At 41.7% G+C, this 12,288-nt stretch overlaps 1 protein-coding gene and 1 pseudogene across 5 annotated transcripts in view; both read right to left on the reverse strand.

Annotated features, from left to right (window-relative positions):
- Window positions 1-12,288, reverse strand: part of spsb4 (splA/ryanodine receptor domain and SOCS box containing 4) — a 191,457-nt gene that overhangs the window by 16,011 nt on the left and 163,158 nt on the right. The window lies entirely within an intron of this gene.
- LOC116980220 lies at window positions 9,619-9,758 on the reverse strand (annotated as a pseudogene).

Below are 12,288 nucleotides of genomic sequence, written 5' to 3' on the forward strand. Positions count from 1 at the left end.
TCTCCAGAGATGTTTCTTGACCCGTTGGTTTACTCCAGCTTTTTATGTCGATCAATGCGGGTTAGTTGCGAGTTTCTTGCTTATTTACTTACAATCATAAATTGGAGCATCTGATTTATAACAAGAGGATTTCAGTATAGGACTAAAGAGGTTCATCTGCAGTTGTATAGGGCTCTGGTGAGACCACATCTGGAGTATTGTGTACAGTTTTGGTCTCCTAATTTGAGGAAGGACATCCTTGTGATTGAGGCAGTGCAGCATACGTTCACGAGATTGATCCCTGGGATGGCGGGACTGTCATATGAGGAAAGATTGATAAGACTGGGCTTGTATTCACTGGAGTTTAGAATGATGAGGGGGATCTTATAGAAACATATAAAATTATAAAAGGACTGGTCAAGCTAGATGCAGGAAAAATGTTCCCAATGTTGGGCAAATCCAGAACCAGGGGCCACAGTCTTAGAATAAAGGGGAGGTCATTTAAGACTGAGGTGAGAAAAAACTTTTTCACCCAGAGTTGTGAGTTGTGGAATTCCCTGCCACAGAGGGCAGTGGAGGCCAAGTCACTGGATGGATTTAAGAGAGTTAGATAGAGCTCTAGGGGCTAGTGGAGTCAAGGGATATGGGGAGAAGGCAGGCACGGGTTATTGATAGGGGACGATCAGCCATGATCACAATGAATGGCGGTGCTGGCTCGAAGGGCCGAATGGCCTCCTCCTGCACCTATGTTTCTATGATTGCAACCTACAAACTTTACTCTACCGCTGGGCCACCGCTACGGTCCGTGCGCCACCGTGCTCCCCCCGCCACCGTACTGCTTAGAAATCAGATCCATTTGTATCCATTTTTCATGGGTAGATTGCTACTTGAGGCAATTTAACCAAGGGCGGAGAATGCCAGTGGCCATTCCTGGGTGAAACTGCACACAACGAGAAAATTAGACTTTACCATGGTGCAATATTTCCTGGCATCAACCACCGACCCACCACTCCCCCAGTATCAGTACCACTGGGTGGGTGGGAGATTGCACCCTTCACGTGGTCCGCCCTGTTTCGATGAATGCAATCAACCCGACGTGCACAATCAAATAAGATCAAATAGAACAAGTTGTCCTACAACTTTAGGCTGTGCACGCCATACCCAAGAAGAAGAAGTACCACTGGGATTACAACTTGCATATGTATATATTTAAGTGTACACTCTTCCAATATCAGAGTGACTACCGCCTGCTTAAACACCTTCCAAACGTCATGATGCACACTCAGGCTAGTCGAACGTGCTATTTCCAGATACTCATTTGGTGACACGGTTGGCACCAATTCGAGCATTGGAATTGTTGGTAGAGCAATGCTTGGATGGGTTGGGGATCTTGGGAATGTCCAGCTGTGATGAGACTATTCCAAGAGGACCTTCCGAGGCAACACACCGCACTTTGATGAACAACCTATTCTACAGACCAAGAGGTCTAAGGTTTTCTAAGGCAGTCATCGCAATGGTATGCGAAAGGCTGTGGGAAAACACTCAACTATGCTCTCATGCCTGGATTGCTCTCACCACCAGGTCAAAGCCACATTGACGCTAAACTTCCATGCCAAAGGATAATTCCAAGTGGCTGCAAGAGATCTCTGCAATGTTTTAAACTTTGCTTCTAGCCCGAGCACTAGTGATGCAGCCAGACGCTATTTCTGCAGGCATGAGGTCATATTTCCATTACCGTGAGGAACAGGTGGCATCTCGAAGATTGTTGGTTTACTGTAACAGCGTCACAGTTACAACCCCTCCCATTAAAAAAAACACTTGACTTCATCAGCGGGAACATTTTCCACTCCCTCAACGTTCAGGTGGTTGTGGATCGATGGGAGAGTTTCTGATTTCCAACACGTTCTGGAAGTGCACAGGGCCATTGATCTTTAGAGAGAGAAGTGCCAGACATTTTCTGCAGCCAGCACTGTGCAGAAAGATACATCCCAAAGGACAGCAGCTTTCCACCATGTCCCCGACACCAAACACCAATTTACTGTCCTATTAGAACCACGGAGAGCAGATACATCGAGATCCCATGCATTTAGAAGATCATTGTGTCAAACAATTGTGTGCAGATTGTTCTTCTTCTTTCGTGTGGCGTGCACAGCCTAAAGTTGTTGGACAACTTGTTCTGTTTGATCTTCCGCTTGTGCACGTCGAGTTGATTGCATTAGTCGAAACATGGCAGACCACGTGAAGGTTGCAATCTCCCACCCCTGCAGATTGTTCATCTGTAAATGATGGTGTGAGGCCTGTATTGGTCTGTGGGTTCTGAGCTGGCGTTGGAGTTAGTGGGGGCAGCCTAGGACTTTTATTACACACTCATAGTCTAAGCAGGAGTACATTGTGCAGCTCTACATAGAACAGTTCAGGCCCTTTGGCCTTCAATGTCTGTACTGAACACGATAGCAAGATAAACCAATCTCACCTGCCTGCACATAGTCCACATCCCTCCATTCCCCTCATTTTCATGTGCCTATCTAAAACCTCTTCACCAACACTATCATATGCTTCCACCACCACACCTTGCAGAGTGTTCCTGTCCCCTCCACCATCTGTGTCAAAAAAAACCTCACCTGCACATCCCCTTCACACTTTGCTCCTTTCACCTTAAAGATATCCCCTCTAGTCTTGAGAATTTTTGCCCTGTTAAAAATCTTCTGATATCTACCCTATCGACGCCACTCATAATTTTATATACTTCTTATTAGGTCTCTCCGCAACCTCCGATACTCAAGAGAAAACAAACGACGTTTGTCCAACCTCTCCTGACGCTGGTACCCTTGAATCCAGACAGAATCCAGACATTCTGTGAATAAGTCATAGTTCCATTACAGTAAGGAGCAGGTGGCATCTCGGAGATTGCTGGTTTACCGTGACTGAGGCTATGACCACATCACAGTCACAACCGCCTCCCATTAAGAAACCAGTTGACCTCAACAGCATGAACATTTTCCACTCCCTCAAAGTTCGGGTGGTTGTGGATCATTAGGGAGATGTCACCAGACGTGGTGGTAGGCAAACTGCAGTGGGTCAAGGTTGCTTGGTAGACTGGATTTAATGCGTTCCATAACCGGCATCTCAAGACACTTCACGATGTTGGATGTCAAGGCCACTGAATGAATGAATGAATGAATGTTTATTGGCCAAGTATTCACATACAAGGAATTTGCCTTGGTGCTCCGCCCCCAAGTGACAACATGACATACAGTGAAAGTGAAGAATGATACATAAAACATTAAACATTAATAATAAAACATTATTGATTAAACATGTGAAGTAAATAAAATACCAGAGCAAATGGAGGCTACAGATTTTTGGCTGTTGAGTAGAGCTACTACTCGTGGAAAAAAAGCTGTTTTTATGTCTGACTGTGGCAGCTTTGACAGTCCGGAGTCGCCTTCCAGAGGGAAGTGATTCAAAGAGTTTGTGGCCAGGGTGAGAGGGGTCAGAGATGATCTTACCCGCTCGCTTCCTGGCCCTTGCAGTGTACAGTTCGTCAATGATGGTAAGGTTGCAGACAATAACCTTCTCTGCTGATTGGAAGATTCGCTGCAGCCTCCGGGTGTCGTGCTTGGTGGCTGAGCCAAACCAGACCATGATGGAGAAGGTGTGGACAGACTCTACGATGGCCGTATAGAATTGGACCATCATTGCCTGTGGCAGATTGTGCTTCCTCAGCTGCTGCAGGAAGTACATCCTCTGTTGTGCCTTTTTGACTGTGGAGTCACTTATGGTAGCCCCCCACTTAAGGTCCTTGGAGATGATAGATCCCAGGAATTTAAAAGACTTCACAGATGTGACTGTGGTGTTGTTGATGGTGAGTGGGGTCAGGGGAGGGGGAGCTCTCCTAAAGTCTACAATCAATTCCACTGTCTTAAGAGCATTGAGCTCCAGGTTGTTGCGATGTCACCAGGACGGCAGCTGTGACACTTCCTGTCTGTAGGCAGATTCATCCCCATCCTGGATCAGTCCAATCAGGGTTGTGTCGTCCGCAAACTTGAGAAGCTTGACAGAGGAGTCAGTGGAGGTGCTGGATGGTGGTCGTTAAGGTGTGAGACCTTGCTTTTCTTTGGCACCGGGATGATGGTAGTCTTCTTGAAGCAGGTGGGTTCCTCAGAATGGAGTAGGAAGAGATTAAAGATGCCCGTGAACACTCCCGCTCGCTGGTCCGCACAGTTCCTAAGGACACGGTGGCCACGGACTCCACCCGGGCCAGTTACTCTCTGTGCGTTCACTCTCCAGAATGCCAATCTAACTTCTGCAACAATGACCCTGGGAAGAGGCACACTTGAGTTGGATGTCATCACACCATTGCCTTTATGGTCCAAGCAAGCATAGAATGCATTAAGTTAATAATAACTCGGAGAGTGGTAGTTGTGTGGAATGAGCTTCCAGTGGAAGTGGTGGAGGCAGGTTCGATTTTATCATTTAAAAATAAATTGGATAGCCTGGAAAGAATCAGATTTGTCATAATGGACAAACACGAACTTTTTGTTAGAATATGGTCTCCATTCATTGACTATTTGAAGGGGTAGATCGGTCCAGCATGGGAACCTAACCGAAGCTTGAGCTCAGGATTAGATGAAAAGTTATACTTTATAATCCACGAACCTATCTCCAAAGATGTATTATTAGTAAATCATTCCATTCTTTTTTTTATCTTGACATTTGTGTTTTTTTTTCCTTTCTCTCTTACATCCTATCTTTTAAAAAAAACTAGCAGAACCAATCCACAATTGATAATATTAATAATGTACGACTGATATACATGAAATGTTTATAATATGTGTTTGCTTCTAATAAAAATATTTTTAAAAATAAATAAATAAAATAAATTGGATTGGTATATGGACAGGAAAGGAATGGAGGGTTATGGTCTGAGTGCAGGTAGATGGGACTAGGTGAGAGTAAGTGTTGGGCACGGACTAGAAGGGGCGAGATGGCCTGTTTCCGTGCTGTAATTGTTGTATGGTTATATAATAGGTAGGGCCGCACTATCACCAGCAATGTTGTCTGACTGCTTTGCAGCCAGTATAGCATTCAGACTTTGCCACAGTCTGTGGATGTCCCAATGATTATGCTGGGGCTGAGGCTGAGGCTTGTCCCAGTATTATCTCTTGGCATTCTTGCTGGCTTTGCAAAGATCTAAGCAAGCTTTCTTGTACCCCTCAGGATCGTTTGACTTACATGGAAAGGACCTGGCCTTGTACATCACAGTCCATCATGGGTTCTGTTTGAGGAACACTCAGATTGTCTTCTTCTGCACGCAGTCATCATGCACTTGTTGATGAAGTCTGTCACAGTAGCGGCTTCATCATTCACGTTTTGCTGCAGAATCCCTGAATATGGACCAGTCCACTGACTCAAAGCAGTCGCGCAGGATGCCATCAGTGTTCGCAGACCAGCATCGAACAGTTTTAATGAGCTTGCCAGAACCGCCACGTCTGTGCACCATGAGGTATTGATTAGAAAACACACCCCACCACATCTAACCTGGCCCGAAGATGCTGTATGGTCCATCCAGTGAAGGGAGAAGCCCTCGGGTTGAATGGCACTTGTTAGAAGTACATAAATATTATGAGGCATAGATAGGATAGGTATTCAGAATCTCCAGGACCGATATGTCCAATGCTAGCGGGCAAAGCTATAAAGTTAGAGGGGGAAAGTTTAATGGAAATGTGTGGGGCAATATTTTTTTTTACACAGAGAATGGTGGGACCTGGAATGGCTTGCCAGGAGTGGTGGTGGAAGCTGATACAATAGTGGTGTTTAAGAGGCTTTTAGATACACTTGTGCAAGGAATGGAGATTGGAGTTGGATGTGGAGAGGATGTTTCCATCAGTGGAAGAGTCGAGAACTAGAAGTCAGACCTTCAGAATTAAAGGATGTTCTTTCAGGAAGGAGACGAGGAGAAATGTCTTTAGTCAGAGGGTGGTGAATCTGTGGAATTATCTGCCACAGTAGGCTGTGGAGGCCAAGTCAGTAGATATTTTTAAAGCTGAGCTAGATAGATTCTTGATGAGTACAGGTGTCAGAGGCAATGGGGAGAAGGCAGGAGAAAGGGTTAGGAAGGAGAGATAGATCTGCCATGATTGAATGGTGGAGTAGAATTGATGGGCCGAATGGCCTAATTCGACTCTTATTCCTTATGACCTTATGAATAGAGGGATATGGATCATGTACAGTCAAATGAGATCGGTTTAACTTGGCACCAAGTTCAGCACAAACATTGTGGTCCTAAGGACATGATCCTAAGCTGTAATGTTGTATGATCTATATTCAGTCCATGAAAGGACACAGAGAAATCCAATTTGAAGGACAACACATGTGAACCCAAAATGGAATGGATTATATTTGGAATAATAGGAGAAGATACCAATTTAAATAAAGACCAAAATGTTTTTTTTAATTATGGGTTAATAATTGGAAAGAAATTGATACTTAAATTTTGGAAAAATACAGCCATACCAACTGTTAAAATGTGGATTAGGAATATGATGGACATAGCACGCCTTGAAGAAATTAGACTCCGACTAATAGATAAATATGACCAATTCTTAAGGAGTTGGTCTCCTTTCATCGACTTTTTGGAATCATGTGATGCAGCGGTACCATAAGGATTGCTGATTTCAGTTCATGACGTGGATAGATCTACATCTCCGAATATAGATTTGAAAAATTCTCTTTTAAGGGGCCTTCTCTTCTATTTCTACTTTCCACCTTTCCTTTTTTATTTTTATTTTTTTATTTTTTTTTTTTATATCCACACTTCACATTTTTCTACTTTCTACCATCTATTTTTCCACTCTTTCCCCTTTCTATTGTTTTCTTTTTCTTGTCTTGCTTACTTCCTTCTCATAACATAAAACCAGAGGTTGTACATGGAATGGATTACGGTATGACATAGTTGGCACCTAAAATTAGGTGCCACTGTATTGTTTTGTATTGTATTAACTTCTAATAAAATAAACAAAAAAAAAAAAAAAACACACGTGAAGCATCACTACGACTACATTTGAACGTTCTGCTGATCCAGAAAGTAACAAAGATGCAAAGGGCATTCCAACCAACGTCATAAAATGAATGACCAGGAATATGTAGGATAATGATGCTGTTCATTGACCTGAGAGATTGACGTGTTCCTTCTGCACAGATGTTATCTGATCCCTTAATATTACCATCATTTGCAGACTTTCTTTAGTGATTCCAGCAACAGCAGGTTTCTTGCTTTGAGGTTCTGAATGTTTTCAGTGGAAACTTGATGGCCAATGTACGGAGATGCAGAGAGGGGCAGACATTTCTGTCGGTAATTCACACTTGAGAAGTAAGTTGACAATGGAGGCTTTCATTGCACGCTCTTCAAAATGTTCGGGACTGCTCCAACGATGAAATCACCACCACTGAAATGCACAGACCCCCTAATAGCTGGTAATTAGTGGCAGGAAATCCAGGCCACAGTCTTTGTGGGAGGATTTCCTCGAGATCGGTTCTGAGCACCGTACCTTCACCACTAAATGCAAAATGATAGGTATGTCCTAGCCATTCGCTACGGGATAGTCCGATTCTCCTCTCGCTCATCGCAGCCATAAATTCATAAGCGATTGGAGCAGAATTAGGCCATTCAGCCCATCAAGGCTACTCCGCCATTCAATCATGGCTGATCTATCTTTCCCTCCTAACCCCGTTCTCCTGCCTTCTGCCTATAACTCCCCATTGATTTTGGAAACCCCAGGATTGAGAAGGACATCCTGAAATTAGCATTTTAAAATTAAAAATATGTTTTTTTTATTAACAATTTGAATACACATTTTAAATTCAGGTTATTCCTTTCTAACACAAGGACTAATATACTTTGCAAGCTGCAAGACAGACAGTGTTAAACTGTAGATCATGCCCTTGGAGTAATAAGCACACAAATGAATGTCAAAAGGAAGATTATATTTCAATTCCCTAGCAACACCACACCTCACACAACAACAACAGAGCATAAACACAATTTTAAATATTCCCATCGCATGATGGGGATCAAATCGTTTTTCTGGTCTTGTTTTCGAGACAGACAGTGTGGAACAGGCCCTTCGGCCCAACTTGCCCACACCGGCCAACACGTCCCAGCTACACTAGTCCCACCTGCCAGCCTGTCCCTCCAAACCTGTCCTATCCATGTGCCTGTCTAAGTGTTTCTTAAATGTTGGGATACTCCCAGCCTCAACTACCTCCTCTGGCAGCTTGTTGCATACACCCACCACCTGTTGTGAGGAAAAGTTAACCCCTCGGATTCCTATTAAATCTTTTTCCCTTCACCTTAAACCTTAAACCTATGTCCTCTGGTCAAAGGTTCTTTGTGAGAGTACAGAAGACAGTAACTGGTACAAGGGATCGAATGTAGCAGGTTTAGTGACGGGAGACATTGTGATCCATGGAAGCAGACTTTGATGGTTTTACACGGAGGATCTGAAGGAGCAACCCAACACTTCTCTATCTTAATTAAATTCCTCTGGCTTCAAGTCACATTTAAATCTTCTGCACGGTTACTGAAGCCCAGAGTTTTGATCATAAATTCTTGTTTATTCAATTCGCGTAATTGCTGATCTCACGATTCTGCACAATCGTTAGTTTTCGTTTTAAGTTTGAGAGATACGGCATGGAAACATCTTCCAGCCCACCGAGTCCATGCAGACCATGGATCATACTAGTTCTATGTTAGACCACTTACGTACGCATCCACTCCCTGCACTTTAGGCGCTATTCTTACAGAGGATAACCAACCTACAAACCCTCACATCGTTGAGATGTGGCAGTTAAACCAAGTCAAGTCAAGAGTTATTGTCATGTGTCCCTGATAGGATAATGAAATTCTTGCTTTGCTTCAGCACAACAGACATAGTAGGCATTGACTACAAAACAGATCAGTGTGTCCATATACCATTATATACGTAAATACACACATGAATAAATAAACTGATGAAGTGCAAATAACAGATAATGGGCTATTAATAATCAGAGTTTTGTCCAAGCCAAGTTTAACAGCCTGATGGCTGAGGGGAAGTAGCTATTCCTGAACCTGGTCGTTACAGTCTTCAAGCTCCTGTACCTTCTACCTGAAGGTAGCAGGGAGATGAGTGTGTGGCCAGGATGGTGTGGGTCCTTGATGATACTGCCAGCCTTTTTGAAGCAGCGACTGCGATAAATCCCCTCGATGGAAGGAAGGTCAGAGCCGATGATGGACTGGGCAGTGTTTACTACTTTGTGTAATCTTTTCCTCTCCAGGGCGCTCAAGTTGCCGAACCAAGCCACGATGCAACCTGTCAGCATGCTCTCTACTGTGCACCCGTAGAAGTTACACGGTCACAGGGAGAAAATGCAAACTGTACACAGATATCACCCCAGATCGAACATGGATCCCTGGCTCTGAGAGGCAGTAGGTGGATCGTCCTCACTACTGTGCCAGCAATTAGCCGGATGGTACAGGCAAAATACTGAACCAAGGAAGGGTCTCGACTCAAAACGTCAACTATTCCTTTTCTCCAGAGTTTTTATTTGACTGGTCCCATAAAAGTGTTTTATTCTGTTTCTAGCTTGAAGATCAGGGGAGAGCGAGCGCGAACACAGTCCCCCACTACCACCAATGTTGCAGACGAGTATCCTGCATTTGGGGACATCGCAGGTGTCAGCACACCCAAAGTGCAATGGGATAGCCTCGTCCTGGGAGAACCTTTTAAAATAAATGTAATTCAAAAATAGACTTTATTCAAGTAATGAATATACACAATACAGGAACTGTGCAGAAAATTCACCCGACATTTCGGAGGCTATACAAACACCCGGATGCTGCCTGACCCGTTGAGCTACTCCAGCATTTTGTGTGAACGTTTCTGGACACAGGCCAGCAGTTTACCTGCAATCTTCTCACTAATGGACTGTAGGTGACCTTATTACAAGCACTTTGATGCTCATTTAAATATCAGAATATTTAATTTACACATCCACTTGCATTTCTCATCATTACCAGAGCTATATAAAAATACATTTACGGAGAGCATTGTGTTATAGACAGGTTAGGTGTGCAGCCAAGGATCTGACAACGGATTTCCGTGTTGGAAAATGTTCAATTATCCATTCGGGTAAGGGAAAATAAACTCTTGACCTAATGGAGAAAGATTCCAGTGCTCTGAGACTAGAGGGATCTTGATGCTCAAGTACAGTGGCAGGGAATGCAGGGTAGAGTGAGTAACTAGGAACATTACCAGGGCAATACATTTTACGGGAAGGAAATTAAATACAAAATCTAGGTGGTTATGGTTCAGTTGCCTGGGATATTGGTGAGATCATATCTGAAGCACAAATGTGTTCACTGCTTTTTTCAAGGGAAGTTGTTAATGATTCAGAAGCGATTCTAAGGAGGTGTAGTAGACCTGACGGAGTTGGCTTGTTAGGAAACTTTGGGCAAGCTTGCAATTTTGAGTTTCAAAGAGTAAGAGTGGACTTAGTTAGAACATGTAAGATCCTGAGGGATCTTGTGGATATGGAGGGAATATTTCCACTCAAAGGGCAATCTAAAAATGTGGTTAATATTTAAAAACACAGGGGGGTTTTTTTCCACTTTAAGTCAGAGATTAAGCAAAGATTTTATCAAGAAGATTAAGCAAATATATTAGTAAATTGATAAACCCTGATCAAACGGGGTTTATACCTAAAAGACACTCATTTAATAATCTGAGACGTCTGTTTAATATAATGTACTCGCATAAAGTAGAGGAAGAAGATATATCAATTATTTCTTTGGATGCAGAGAAAGCATTTGATCAGGTAGAGTGGCAATACTTATATAAAGTACTACAAAAATTTAATATGGGAGAGAATTTTATAAGATGGGTAAAATTATTATATGATAAACCGATGGCAAGAATTTTAACTAATAACATGTTATCTCAAAAATTTCAACTATCAAGGGGTAATAGGCAGGGATGTGCACTATCACCCCTGCTATTTGCCCTTATGATAGAACCCCTGGCTGAAAGTATAAGAATTCATCCGAATATTCAGGGCTATAATACCAGAGACTCAAAGAATAAAATCTCATTATATGCAGACGATATACTTTTATATATTACAAAGTCACAAACGAGCATACCAAATTTATTAAACTTAATAGAGGAATTTGGGTCTTTTTCTGGATATAGAATAAACTGGAATAAAAGTGAAATCATGACATTAAAACCTCAAGAACCTACACACTTACTGAAGTTCCCCTTTAAAATCGCAACAGAAAAATTTAAATATTTGGGTATTCAGATTACTAGAAAATATAAAGCATTATTCAATGCTAATTTCATGCCTTTATTAAATAAACTTAATACGTTGATTAAATTTTGGAAAACACTTCCCTTATCATTATTAGGTAGAATAAATGCAATAAAAATGATCTTCCTACCACAATTATTATACCTATTTCAATCTATACCGGTATATATACCAAAATACTTTTTTAAAAAATTAGACTCTAATATTACTAATTATATTTGGGACTATAGATCACATAGAATCACAAAAAAACATTTATGTAAACCAAAAGAGGTCGGGGGACTTTCACTTCCGAATTTTATGTATTATTACTGGGCAGTGCATATTAAGAATATGATTTATTGGTTGGATAGTGCTACCCAACAGACAGAATGGATAAAAATGGAGAAGGAGGATTGCCATCCTAGTAATATAGGAACGATCCTCTTCTCCCCAAAAAAACTGAATAACACAATATATAAGAAGAACCCAATTATATATGGTACAATAAGAATTTGGAAACAAATAAAATTATCTTTAAAATTAAGAAATCTATCACTGTTAATGCCAATAGCGAATAACCCTTTATTTAAACCATCTCTTATTGATAAGACATATAACCAATGGGAAAGTCTCGGAATTAGAAGGATCGGGGATATGTATGAAATGGGAAACTTACTATCATTCCAACAATTACAATTAAAATTTAAATTGAAAAACAACCAATATTTTAAATATCTTCAGATTTGCGATTTCGTGAAAAATATATACAAGGATATCAAAAAGTAACTCCTGACTTATTGGAAGAGGCAATGAATATTGAAGCTGACTCACAAAAATTAATATCATATTTATATAATAGTATTCTAAATATAGACCTACCATCGACAGAGGTACTTAGAGAAGAGTGGGAACGGGAACTAATGATAAAAATTACGAAGGTTAAATGGGAAAAATACCTGATATATATTCACAAAT

The sequence above is a fragment of the Amblyraja radiata genome, chromosome 13, assembly GCF_010909765.2.
Source record: "Amblyraja radiata isolate CabotCenter1 chromosome 13, sAmbRad1.1.pri, whole genome shotgun sequence".
NCBI lineage: Eukaryota > Metazoa > Chordata > Chondrichthyes > Rajiformes > Rajidae > Amblyraja > Amblyraja radiata.